We start from the raw sequence: 13,157 nt of genomic DNA on the forward strand, positions 1-13,157 counted from the left end.
CCCTTGTCTGCGTGGGTTCCCTCCAGGTGTTCTGGTTTTCTTCCACAGTCCAAATATGTGCAGGTTAGATGGATCAGCCACGCTGAATTGTCCATAGTGTCTAGCAATGTGCAGGCAAGGTGGATTAGCCATGAGAAGTGCATGGATAGGGTAGTGGGGTGGGTGAAGTTGGGATGCTCTTTGGAGGGTCAGTGTGGACTTGATGGGCCAAGCGGTCTGCTGCCACATTTTGGCAATGCTGTGATGAATCTGTGATTTTCTGATATTCCTTTGTGAATGTCAAATTTTGCCCTTTTCTGAAGTGAATGTGAAATTTTGCAATGCTAAGGGTGCTATTTAACTGCAAATGATAGTTTTCATCCAATTGATCAAATCTATCCAATTTTTCTGCACTGTTGTAAACAACCTTTTTATTTTTGAAATTTGGAATGAAGCAGTACTTCATATTGGCTTGGTAAATGTTAGTGTATCATGTGGACTCTGAGCTTTTCCCAACATAGATTTACTTTAAGTCTATATTTAAAGGGCGGCATGGTGGCTCATTGGTTACCACTGCTGCCTCACAGCACAAGGACCCAGGTTCGATTCCAGCCTCTGGTGACTGTCAAGTGTGGAGTTTGCACATTCTCCCCGTGTCTGCGTGGGTTTCCTCTGGGTACTCTGGTTTCCTCCCACAGTCACAAAGATGTGCAGGTCAGGTGAATTGGCCATTGTCTTAGATGCATTAGTCAGAGGGAAATGGGTCTGGGTGGGTTACCTGGGTGTGGACTTGTTGGGCTGAAGAGCCTGTTTCCACACTGTAGTAATCTAATCTAATCAGAATCTAATCAAATGCACAAAAAAACAAACGTCTCCAAGTCTGCTGGTTTGTTTGATTTTGAAAGTAGATTTTAGTCCTTTTTTTTGATATGAAAGCTTTAAAAGTCTACCGTATTCAGCTTTCAACAGTTAATGCAGACTACATAATGAACTTACCATTGTTGGAGGATAACTACTGGTAAAAGTTACATGGACTAAATAACCAAAGACTATTCCAGTTATGTTTATAATCCCACTAAATTATCAAGGTTTACCATATGATCAGAATGCCCAGCAATCTTTGGCAAAGAAATACCTCTGGATTCTGAATACACCTCTGGCAAATCATAATGCTGAAAAACTGAAATCTAATGCTGCATGTGCCTTTATATTATAGATCTATTTTATACTGCCATACACTAGGAATCCTCTTCTGAAATCTTATTAACTAGGTATGTGGGTTGAGTTTGTTAAATATCATGAATGAAATACACAAACAACTTTTGAGTTTTTGGTTGCATTGTATTGACAGACATTGTTGCAGGATGCGACATGAAAGCTTCACTAGTTTGTATGAATGAGTTGAGTTTACAATTAGAAAAATGACACACCTGTGATGGCTTGCACTACTAAAGTTAGTCAAAATTTGTTTTTGTACTTAAAGATATAAAAATGACTCTTTCTGAGATGTGATTTTTAACATTGGGATGAAGAGAAATATTTGCTGCAGTTCTGTTTAGAAACATGCTATTTTGTTGCCTTTTCAACTGTAAACATTGCTTGTGTATATACATGTTTACATATTTCTGAAATCATACCTCTACCACCTTTTAGAGTAGAAAATGTTTGGATATTTTTCTCCTTTCAATATAAGCTGTACTCCCCTCTATCACTTCCTCTGGCAGCTCATTCCATATATGCAACAACCTCTCTGGGAAGAGTTGTCCCTCAGGTCTCTCTTAAATCTTTCCCCTCTCATCTTAAACCTGTGCCGTTAATTTTGGACTCCCCTAACCTGGGGAAAAGTCCTTGGTTAGTCACCTTACCTATGTCCCATATAATTTTATAAACTTTTATAAGGTCACCCCTCAGCCCCGTTATGCTCCAAGGAAAAAAAAGTCCCAGCCTCTTTATAATTCAAACCCTTCAGTCTCTGTATCATATTCTTATAAATTTGTTTTGCATCCTTTCAATTTAATATCTTTCCTGTGACAGAGCAGCCATAATTGTACACAGTACTCCACATGTAGCCTCACCAATGTCTTCTACAACCACAGCATGATTTCTTAACTCTTGTACTCAATGCTCTGACTAAGGAGGACAACATGCCAAATGCCACCTTAAGCACCCTATCTACCTGTGTCTCCACTTTGAAGGAACTATGTACTCGCACCCTTAGCTCTTTCTGTTTGAGGTCACTCCCCAGGGCCCTACCATCAACTATGCAAGTTCTGCCCTGGTTTATCGTAGCAAAATGGTAACCTTTAACTAGTGGGTTGTTACAGGGATTAGTGCTGGGATCGTCATTATTTACACTGTTACTGATTCGAAAGGAAAGTGAATGAATCAAAGCCAAGTTTAATGATATAAAAATAGGAAGACAAGTGGTAAGGGTGACAGAGTCTGAAGAGGGATTTGGGTTAAGTGAGTGGGTTAAACTTGGCAGATAGATATAATGTGGGACAATGTAAAATTTGGCAAGAAAAATGGCGGAGACAAATGTTATTTAAATGGAAAGACTGTAGAAAGCTGAAGCACAGTTGAATTTGGAAGTCTTCATGCATAACTCCCAAAAAGCTAGCATTTAAGTGTAGGGAATGCAGAAAGCAAATGGATAGCAAGCCTTCATTTGAAAGGGAATGGAGTTGGAAAAATAGCGAGAATCTATTTAAAATTATGCCAAGAACTAGTAAGATTGCACCTGTAATACTATGAGCTGTTTTGACCCCCTTATCTGAGAAAAGACATACTGGCATTGGAGGCAGTCACCAAGAAATGTTCACTAGGTTGACCCCAAGTATGGCAGAATTTTCTTATGAGAAGTTGAATTGGTTGGTCATGAATTAGTTGGAGTTTAGAAGAATGAAGAGTGATCTTATTGAAAGAAGCTGGATTCATAGGGGTCTTGAGAGTATAAATGCTAAGAAATTGTATTCCCTTGTCGGAGTCTAGAACCAGAGAGAACAATCTGAGTGTTGGGGGGGTTGCCCATTTAAGACAATAATTTGTTCTGAGCAGTGAGTCTGTGAAATTCTTTATTGTGGAAGGCTGTGGAGTCTTGTTGATCACTTATTTAGGATGTTAGACCGTCATACCGTTATGCCCTCTTGATTATATTTGTAATTGGCAGTATTAAGTTTTAAAAAACATCACTGTCATTTTACAAATATTGACTTATGTGAACCACACAGTAAGTTTGAGATGCTTTTTAATTTTTTCATTGTGTAGTATATGCAAATTTTTGTTAAAATCCTGCATTAATAAAATAGCCAGTTTGTAGGCTACGTGATATATAGACTACAAGATATGTAGCTATAGGAACAAATTAGTCCAGATGCAGGAATCTATACTGAAAACAAAAATGCTGGAAATCGGTGGTCAGGGAGCATCCATGGCGAGAGAGCAAGTTAACATTGAGTCTGGATGACGCTTCATCAGAGCTGCTGATGCTAGAGTAATCTAGATGCAAAACATGAACTTGCGCTCTCTCCACAGATGCTGTCTGACTGCGATGATTTCAAGCATTTTTTTGTTTTCACATATGGTGTCTCCCTTGACCTCTAAGTCCCCAAGTAATTTAAAGTCAACAAAGTACCTTTCAAAGTGTGGCTTCTGTTGAGAAAGGTGGCAGACAATTAATGGACAGCAAGGTTTGACCACAAACAGCCTGTCTATTGGTGTTGGTTGAGCATTAAGTATTGGCAAGAACCACACTGCTGCTCTTAATAGTGCAGTGCAATCTGTTAATTCCACCTGAAGAGGGCAGACAAGGATGTCTCATCTGAAAGATAGCCTTTCTGGTTTTGCAGCACCCTCTCAGTACTACAATGGGTCTGCCTATTTGGATTTATATTCAAGCCTCTGAGGTAGAGATTGTAACTCAGACTTCCAGGTCAGATTTCCCACTGAACCACAGCAGACACAGTCTTATCAATATTTCCATTCCTTTTTTCCCAAAAATATAATTTATTCATAAGGGAAGTTAATTTCGCAACAGTTGAAGCTTGACATTACGTAATATAAAAATGAATTTCTTTCAACAGAAGACATGAGTTGTTTCATTAGACATTGTTATTTGGTTGTCCAAGACAGTGGTGGATTAGGATGCTCCAGCCAGAGCTCGTCCGCTCCATCTGTTTATTTCTTATTTCTTTCTCATTTTTTTTTATTTTTGTCCTTTTCTCTTGATATTTCTTCTTGTCCTCAGCACGGATCCAGAGAGACAGTGGCAGTGTCTCAGCATGATCTTTCAGCAGTTCATGGCAATATATTGGCTTTTTCTCGGCAGGTCCTGGTCTGGCCTCTTGCCTTTGGCGGGTCTCTGCCTGGTCTCTTGGTAGCTTGTGGTGATATGTTGCGCTGGTCTCTTGATGGCTCATGGTGGTGTCTCAGCTTGGCATGTGAGTAGATGCTGCCCAGTCTTGTTCCAAAGGCACCGGGGCTGATAGGGAAAGTGGCAGCGTCAGAAGGAGCAATGGAATCATGGCCCATTATGGTAACAGTGAGCACAGAGGAAGGTCCCCTGGTATGTCAAGTCGTGGCGTTGAGAACAGGCAACTGAGGTCTCCTGGTAAGCAGAGGTCTTATCAAAGACTGTTGGTCTTTGAGCTTGATTCCTTTATTTTCTAGTGTAAATTTAGTAAGACTTTAATATTAACTATTGTCTTATTTCTTATTCTATGAAGATAATACTCAACATTTTAACTCTGTTTCTCTTACTACTTTGTACCTATGTACTTAAGATGGCACGTGTGTGGTGACATTATGCACTTTTCACTGTACTGATACTTGAGTACATGTGATAATAACATTTATATTTATAATGTAGATTTAAGTACACAAGAAATAAGAGCAGGAGTGGTCCATTCAACCTTTCTGAGCCAGATCTGCGATTTAATTGAAATTTTTTTAACCATTTATGGGATGTGGGCATTGGTGGCTGGCCAGTATTTATTGCCCATCTAGCCAATTGGGGAACATTCCATCACATTCGTGACTTGTGCCTTTAAAGATGGGGCTTTGAGGAGTCAGGAGGTGAGTTATTCATCATAGTACAGTCATAGAGATGTCCAGTATGGAAACAGACCCTTTGGTCCAACGCGACCAAATATCCCAACCCAATCTAGTCCCACCTGCCAGCACCCGGCCCAGATCCCTCCAAACCCTTTTTATTCATATATCTTTTTAAATGTGGCAGTTGTGCTAGCCTCCACCACTTCCTCTGGCAGCTCATTCCATGCACGTACCAGCCTCTGTGAAAAAGTTGCCCTTAGGTTTCTTTTATATCTTTCCCTTCTCACCCTAAATCTATGCCCTTTAGGTCTGGACTCCCCCACCCTAGGGAAAAGACTTTCTGTTTATCCTATCTGTGCCCCTCATGATTTTATAAACCTCTATAAGATCACCCCTCAGCTTCCGGTGCTCCAGGGAAAACAGCCCCAGTCTGTTCAACCTCTCCCTATAGCTCAAATCCTCCAACCCTGGCAACATCCTTGTGAATCTTTTCTAAACCCTTTCAAGTTTGACAATAACTTTCCCATAGGAAGGAGACCAGAATTGAATGCAATATTCCAACAGTAGCCTAACCAATATCCTGTGTGGCCGTAACATGACCTCCCAACTCCTGTACTCAATCCTCTGACCAATAAGGGAAAGCATACCAAGCGCCGCCTTCACTTTCCTATCGAACTGTGACTCCACTTTCAAGGAGCTATGGACCTGCATTCCAAGGTCTCTTTGTTCAGCAACACTCCCTTGGATCTCAGCCCATTGGCCCATCTGATCAAGATCCCATTGTAATCCGAGGTAACTTTCTTCGCTATCCATTACTCCTCCAATTTTGGTGTCATCTGCAAACTTACTAACTATACCTCTTATGCTCACATCCAAGTCATTTATATAATTGATGAAAAGTAGTAGACCCTGCACTGATTCTTGTGACACTCCGCTGGTCACAGGCCTCCAGTTTGAAAAACAACCCTCCACCACCATCCTCTGTCTTCTACCTTTGAGCCAGTTCTGTATCCAAGTGGCTAGTTCTCCCTGTATTCCGTGAGATCTAACCTTGCTAATCAGTCTCCCATGGGGAACCTTGTCAAACGCCTTGCTGAGGTCCATATAGATCACATTTACTGCTCTGCCCTTATCATTCCTCATTGTTACTTCTTCACAAAACTCCAAGTTTGTGAAACATTATTTCCTACGCACAAAGCCATGTTGACTATCCTTAATCAGTCATTGCCTTTCCAAATACATGTACATCCTGTCCCTCAGGATTCCCTCGACAACTTGCCCACCACCAACATCAGGTTCACCAGTCTTGTCCTTACCACCTTTCTTAAACAGTGCACCATGTTAGCTAATCTCCAGTCTTCTGGCACCTCACCTGTGACTATCGATGATACAAATATCTCAGCAAGAGGCTCAGCAATCACTTCCCTAGCTTCCCACAGAGTTCTAGGGTACACCTGATTAGGTCCTGGGGATGTATCCACTTTTAACCATTTCAAGACATCCACCACTTCCTCCTCTGTAATCTGGACATTTTTCAAGATGTCACCATCTATTTCCCTACATTCTATATCTTCAGTGTCCTTTTCCACAGTAAATACTGATGCAAAATCTCCTCCATTTTCTGCGGCTCCACACAAAGGCCGCCTTGCTGATCTTTGGGCCCTGTTCTCTCCTGAGTTACCCTTTTGCCCTTAATGTATTTGTAAAACCCCTTTGGAGTCTCCTTCATTCTATTTGTCAAAGCTATCTCATTTCCCATTTTTGCCCTCCTGATTTCCCTCTTAAGTATAATCCTACTGCCTTTATACTGTTTTAAGGATTCACTCGATCTTTCCTGTCTGTACCTGACATATGCTTCCTCCTTTTTCTTAACCGAACCCTCAATTTCTTTAGTCATCTAGCATTCCCTCTACCTACCAGCCTTCCCCTTTAATCCTAACAGGAATGTACTTTCTCTGGACTCTCATTATCTCACTTCTGAAGGCTTCCCATTTTCCAGCCGTCCTTTTACCTGCGAATATCTGTCCCCAATCAGCTTCTGAAAGTCCTTGCCTAATACCGTCAAAATTGGCCTTTCTCCAATTTAGAACTTGAACTTTTAGATCTAGTCTATCCTTTTCCATTACTATTTTAAATCTAATAGAATTATGGTCGCTGACCCCAAAGTGCTCCCCCACTGACACCTCCGTCACCTGCCCTACCTTATTCCACAAGAGTGGGTCAAGCTTTGCACCTTCTCTAGTAGGTACATCCACATACTGAATCAGAACATTTTCTTGTACACACTTAACAAATTCCTTTCTAATCTATACACTTAACACTATGGCAGTCCCACTCTATGTTTGGAAAGTTAAAATCCCCTGCCATAACCACCCTATTATTCTTGCAGATGACGGCGATCTCCTTACAAAATTGTTTCTCAATTTCTCTATGACTATTAGGGAGTGTGTAATACCATTCCAATAAGATGATCATCCCTTTCCTATTTCTCAGTTCAACCCTAATAACTTCCCTGGATGTATTTCCATGAATATCCTGCCTCAGTACAGCTGTAATGCTATCCCTTATCAAAAACGTTGCTCTCCCTTCTCTCTTGCCTTCCTTTCTATCCTTCCTGTAGCATTTGTATCTTGGAATATTAAGCTGCCAGTCCTGTCCGTCCCTGAGCCATGTTTCTATAATTGCTATGATAGCCCAGTCCCATGTTCCTAACCATGCCCTGTGTTTATCTGCCTTCTCTGTTAGGCCCCTTGTATTGAAATAAATGCAGTTTAATTTATCAGTCCTACCTTGTTCTTTGCTTTGTCCCTGCCTGCCCTAACTGTTTGACTCGCTTCTGTTCTCAACTGTACCAGTCTCAGATTGATCTCTTTCCTCACTCGCTCTCTGAATCCCATCCCCCCACCTTACTAGTTTAAATACTCCCAATGAGCTCACTCAAATCTCCCTGTCAGTGTATTAGTCCACTTCCAATTTAGCTGCAATCTGTCCTCCTTATGCAGGTCACTTCATATCCCAAAAGAGATTCCAATGATCCAAAAATGTGAATCCTTCTCTCATACACCAGCTCCTCAGCCACGCATGCATCTGCTCTAACCTCCTATTCTTGCCCTCACTAGCTTGTAGCATTGGGAGTAATCCAGATATTACTACTGTCGAGGACCTCCTTTTTAAATTCCTGCTTAACTCTTAGTGATCTCTTTTTCAGAATCTCAACCTTTTCTCTTCCTATGTCGTTGGTTCCAATGTGTACAATGACCTCTTGCTGGCCCCTCTTCCCCCTTGAGAATATTCTGTACCATCTCTGAGACATCCTTGATCCTGGTACCAGGGAAACAACACACCATTCTGATTTTTTGCTGCTGGCCGCAGAAACATCTGTCTGTACCTTGGAGTAGAGAGTCACCGATCGCTTGGAACCCGACGTACCCCTTCATTGCAATAGAGCCAGTCTCAATACCAGAAACTTGGCTGTTTGTGCTATGTTCCCTTGAGAATCCATCACCCCCTACATTTTGCAAAACAGCATACTTACTTGAAATGGGGATAGCCACAGAGGACTCCTGCACTAGCTGCCTACCTCTCCAACCTTTCCTGGAGTTAACCTATCGATGGGACTGTATCTGCGACTTTTCTCCCTTCCTCTAACTGTCATCCATCACACCCCCTTGCTCTTGTAAGTTGCTCATTGCCTCTAACTGTCTCTCCAACTGATCCATTCGATCTGATAGAATTCGCAACCAACTGCATTTGTTGCAGATATAATCTGCAGTAACCCGTAAACTCTCCCGAAACACACACATCTGACAAGAAGAGCATATCTCTCGATTAAAGGCAATTTTTTTTTTGCTCCTTCACAATCTACAGACCCAGAAAATAGCACTGTCTTATTCCTCTCCAAAACATTGCTCCAGGTTAAATTACTAGTTGTGGCTTATGTCAAGGCACCTATCTCTAAACATGTAATCAAGAAAGAACCCACTCTGCTCACTACTGCAGACTTAGTGTAAGGCCATGCTTAAATATTCACTTCTGTTTCTAAGCTGTGATCTCCCCTAAACAGGTTCCTTGAAGATTAGTTGTGAATTTCATTGGTTGTTAATTTTCCCGAACACACTCCGATGTCCAATGATACATGAATTCTAACAGCAAAGGTAGAAACTGCGCAGATTCACTGCGGTGTCAGTTTCCCTCCCTATCCCTCTCCTCCCTCTCCCTCGCCTCCCTCTTCCTCCACCCCCCCATGGACGTTGACAGTAGGGGCAGTTCAGTAATGGTAATACCATTGAATGTCATGGGGTGGTGGTTAGATTGTCTCTACTTGGCGATGGTTGTAGCGTGGCATTTGTGTGGCATAAATGTTATTTGCCACTTGTCAACTTAAGCTTGGACAATGTCCAGATTTTGTTGCATGTGAACATGTACTGCTTCAGTATCTAAGGGGTTGTCGCTGAACATTGTTCACTGATGGTTGCACATCCCATTGACTTCATGGAAGGAAGGTCATTTTTGAAGCAGCTGAATATGCTTGAACCTAGGACACTACCCTGTGGAGCTCCAGAGATTTCCTGGAGCTGTGATCACTGGCCTCTAGCACTTGCAATTATAATCTTAGGTGCCAGATATGATCCAACCAGTCGAGAGTTTGTCTCCTGATAACCATTGATTCCAGTTTTGCTGGGGATCCTTGATGCCAATCTAAATCAAATGCAACCTTGATGTCAAGGATTGTCACACTTACCTCACCTCTGGAATTCAGCTGTTTTGTCCATGTTCGAACAAAGGTTGTAATGAGATCAGGTGCTGAAGATTGCTGCAAATGCTTTAGTCTCATCCTTTGCACAGATGTGCCGGGCTCTTCCAACTTTGAAGTTGGGCATATTTGTGGAGCCTTGTCCTCTGGTGAGTTGTTTAATTGTTCATCACCATTCATGACTGGGTGTGGCAGGACTACAGAGTTTAGAGCTGACCATTGATTTTAGGATCGCTTAACTCTGTCTATCACTTGCTGCTTATTCTGTTTAGCCTTCAAGTACCTGTGTTCAGTCGCTTTACCAGGTTGACACCTCAATGCCATGCATGCCTGGTGCAGCTGCTGGCATGCCTTCCTGCACTCTCTCGATTGATACCATTGGCTACCCTGTCTTGATAGAAATGGTTAAGTGGGGGATATACTAGACCATGAGGTGACAGATTGTGTTATAATGCCTCGTGGATGCTTGGTCTTCAGATGTTAGATCTGTTTGAAGTCTGTCCCATTTAAACGATCATGGCTGACCATCTATTTCGACACAATTTTCCAACACTATATCTCTGTATCCTTTAATTTTAAAAAAAATTAAAAATGCGTATTGTATTTATATTTCATTTCAATATATTTATGTATCCTATTCCGTGTTTTCTGATGCATAGTGCATTTTGCATTATTTCCAGCCTCTTGGTGTATTAGATGAGAGGATCTTGGATAAACGGCATTTTCCTTTTTGAGTCTTTGTGGAGGCTACCTCAATGTTTTGAGTGTTCCTTAGCAAGGAGTCTTGGAATGTACCGTCTATAACGCTTGCTTTTGGACACCACCTTGCACTGCAAGCAAGTTTTGGTTAGACGAGTATCTTTTACTGAGTTCATAATCATCCAGATCCAGTTTATCTCTGTGCGTATCTCTAAGAATAGCCCTTGAGCACTGCACTCTGTGGTACAGAGATGTTCAGGATGAACCTTGATGTAAAGCAACTGCATCTCTTTTCAGACCTGCTTTACAAAGTTAAAAATCGCACAGCACCAGGTGGAATACATACAGACTCTAACCTCACACCTGACGAAGGAGCAGTGCTCTGAAAGCTTGTACTTCCAAATAAATCTGTTGGACTATAACCTAGTGTTGTGTGACTTTTAACTTTGTCCACTCCAGTTCAACACCGGCACCTCCGCATCACTGCTTTGAGAAGGTATTTTGTAGAAACCGTGAGATTCAAGCTGTGCAGAATGTGTCTTGTGTCTGATGAAGGCCTTTCTTATCGCAAATCAAGCTAAATCTTGAGCTTGTTTGAAATCTTCTGCTTTTTGAAAGTTTTGGCAATGAGTCATTCTGCCAAGTGACCTTTTGACAATCTGTTCAAGGAATCATTGGACAGACTCTACCATCTCCTTACTGTAGTGCCTCAAGGAAATTGTGCTTCATGGTCTTGCACTCGAAGGTGCTTTCCTACAGAGAAAAGCTGGTTCAACGCCAGTCCATTTTATTGGAATATTCCACAGCAACTATATCCATCTTTCACAAGAGGACAGAGGGCCTAGGTACGTCTTGGCACTTCAATTTGTGTACCAAGGGCCTATGCACAACTTCATTGCAACCACTCTCTCAAACACACAAATGATGAATGTGGCGTGGACGCAGTTTTTTGTTTTCCCTCCATTTTCTCTTGAGATTTGGACTTTGTATTGTTGAAGCCACGGATCATTTGTAGAGAGGCAATTACATTGTGGTAATGTCATTGGAATAGTAATCCAGCATTCCAGACTCACGTTCTGCGGACGTGGGTTCTCATCCCATGACAGTAGCTGGTCAAATTAGAGTTCAATGAGAATAATGGAGTTTAAAAAAAAGTAGTCTAATGGTGACCGTGTAAAAAGTTACACAACACCAGATCATAGTCCAACAGGTTTAATTGAAAGCACCAGCTTTCGGAGTGCTGCTCCGGTGGTTGTCGACGCTCTGAAAGCTAGTGCTTTTAATTAAGCCTGTTGGACTATTACTTGGTGTTGTGTGATTTGTAACGTTGTACACCCCAGTACAACACTGCATCTCCAAATGGTGACCATGTAAACATGGTTGATTATTATGAAATTTGTTTGGTTCACTAATGTCACTTTTGGGAATGAAATCTGCAGTCCTCACCAGTTTGACCTATGTTGTCTTTAGATCCACAACAGTGTTCTGTCTGGGCAGTTGAGGATTGACAAATGCTGGCCTAGCCCATAATGCCAGCATATCATTAAAGGATAAAGTGGGGGGAAACATAATTGAATCTACAAATAAATGGAATATAGCCAAAAGACTGAGAAGGCAGGAACACCAAAATGTAGAAATGTAACAATAGGGATTTCTGTAATTGCCATTGAGTTGTGCATGGTAAGTTGCTTCCTAGTGCTAGGGGAAAATTCACCGTTAAGATGCAGAATATTTTATGGGAAGAGAGTGAGCCAGAAGTTTTGGTACCATTTGTTCCTAAAGACCAGCTTAGATGCAGGCATTGAAGTCCTCTGAAGTCAGATTTTTTTTGATCTAGAAAAGAAATGGTAATTCAGAATTTGTAATCTTGAGATTACTTCCAGTGCTGCTCTCTATTCAGAGTAAAAATAGGAAGAAAACAAACATCAGTATGTAGTTTGAAACATGGCACAAAAGGTTCTTGGCATTGGGACCAGTTCTGGGTAAAATGCATGATAATTGCAAATTGCACCAGGCCTAAAGCCAGTTTCCTCAAGGAAAGTCATTCAGTTGGGGAGGATTTTAAACTAAATTCATTGGAGGTTGAGCACCCAAAAGAAGTAAAGGCAAGTAAGGTCCATGTTGTTTGAACACTGGGCAGTTCAGAAGGAAGCCTTGCATTACATAGGAGTGCACAAAGTGTAAAAAAAATGTTAATTATGAGGCTTTTTTTTAGATTAGATTAGAGTTTTTTCAGATTACTTACCGTGTGGAAACAGGCCCTTCGGCCCAACAAGTCCACATCGACCCGCCGAAGCGCAACCCACCCATTCCCCTACATTTATCCCTTCACCTAACACTATGGGCAATTTTGCATGGCCAATTCACCTGACCTACACATCTTTGGACTGTGGGAGGAATCTGGAGCACCCGGAGGAAACCCACGCAGACACTGGGAGAATGTGCAAACTCCACACAGTCAGTCGCCTGAGTCGGGAATTGAACCCGGGTCTCTGGCACTGTGAGGCAGCACTGCTAACCACTGTGCCACCATGCTGCCCAATGAGGTGTGTTCAGAATGTGGAGAAATTAGTATCAAAGTTGCAGTTATGGTGCATGTATGTGACCATTAGTGTGATTTCGAAGATTAGTGCAGATTATCTTCAAGAAGTACAGGCCTGGATATTAAATATTC

The 13,157-nt window shown here is 41.7% G+C and overlaps 1 protein-coding gene across 3 annotated transcripts in view; it reads left to right on the top strand.

The window, feature by feature from the left end:
- Window positions 1-13,157, top strand: part of LOC132819826 (KH domain-containing RNA-binding protein QKI-like) — a 540,744-nt gene that overhangs the window by 25,000 nt on the left and 502,587 nt on the right. The window lies entirely within an intron of this gene.

This window comes from Hemiscyllium ocellatum, chromosome 10, assembly GCF_020745735.1.
Source record: "Hemiscyllium ocellatum isolate sHemOce1 chromosome 10, sHemOce1.pat.X.cur, whole genome shotgun sequence".
Classification (NCBI taxonomy): domain Eukaryota; kingdom Metazoa; phylum Chordata; class Chondrichthyes; order Orectolobiformes; family Hemiscylliidae; genus Hemiscyllium; species Hemiscyllium ocellatum.